Genomic DNA, 949 nt, shown 5'->3' on the forward strand with positions numbered 1-949 from the left:
GCTCCTTTGCAGACTCGTAGACTCTGATCTGATTGAATTCTTGTGGCGGTAGAATACTTAGCAGATGGAACTCTGCTTTGTCGTTTACCACGAAATCAGCCTGTTCCTTTTTGGTCCAGTGGTATGCTACAAAACCAAACTCCATTATTAAAAATAAATCGAAATCAATTTTGAAAAATACCTCAATCTTCTTTTTCTAGTTGGTGAAATCCCCCTCGAACTTTGGTGGGTGAATGTTTGATCCGGCCATCTCGTGTGCTTCGTTCGGCGGTTAGTCCTCCTGAAGCTGTTAGACTCTAATACCACTTGTAGGTCTGGGTAGTCCGGCTGGATAGGGTTGAGTTACCTGAAACACTAAAACAAAACACTTTTCTTCTCTTTCAACTTAGATTAGTAGCAATAGCATAAAAATAAACAATACGAAACTAAAAGAAAGAGAGACTCGAAATTTACTTGGTTACAACCAGGGTGGTTGTTAATCCAAGGCAGATGAAAGCTTACTAAGAATCTCCTTCGGTGAATGAATACTAAGAAGCCTCTTACATACACTAACAGCTCAGATTATTGCTAGGAAATGAATACTCAAGTTGCTACATCTTTCCTAGGTCCAGGGGTCTTTTTATAGCCCATCGAAAAACTTATCCTCAAGCTCTAGGCGCCTTCCATAGGGCTGGAAGGCGCCTCCAGTGAGGCACCGGTGAATAAGTTTTATCCACTACAATGGCTCGAATCAGTCTGGTCGAAGGAGCCTTCCATAGCAATGGAAGACGCCTTCCATGATGAGTTGAAGGTGCATTCCTTGCACATAGAAGGCGTCTTCCATGAAGGCTTGAAGATGTCTTCCATGCACAGTGAAGGCGCCTTCCAACAGAAGTCTTCAGCTTCTTTTTCTCTTTCTCTCGCTCTTCCGCTTGGGTGATTTCGGCCAACTGAAATAAGACACACTTGA

The sequence above is a fragment of the Zingiber officinale genome, chromosome 3B (genome assembly GCF_018446385.1).
Source record: "Zingiber officinale cultivar Zhangliang chromosome 3B, Zo_v1.1, whole genome shotgun sequence".
In the NCBI taxonomy this organism is placed as follows: domain Eukaryota; kingdom Viridiplantae; phylum Streptophyta; class Magnoliopsida; order Zingiberales; family Zingiberaceae; genus Zingiber; species Zingiber officinale.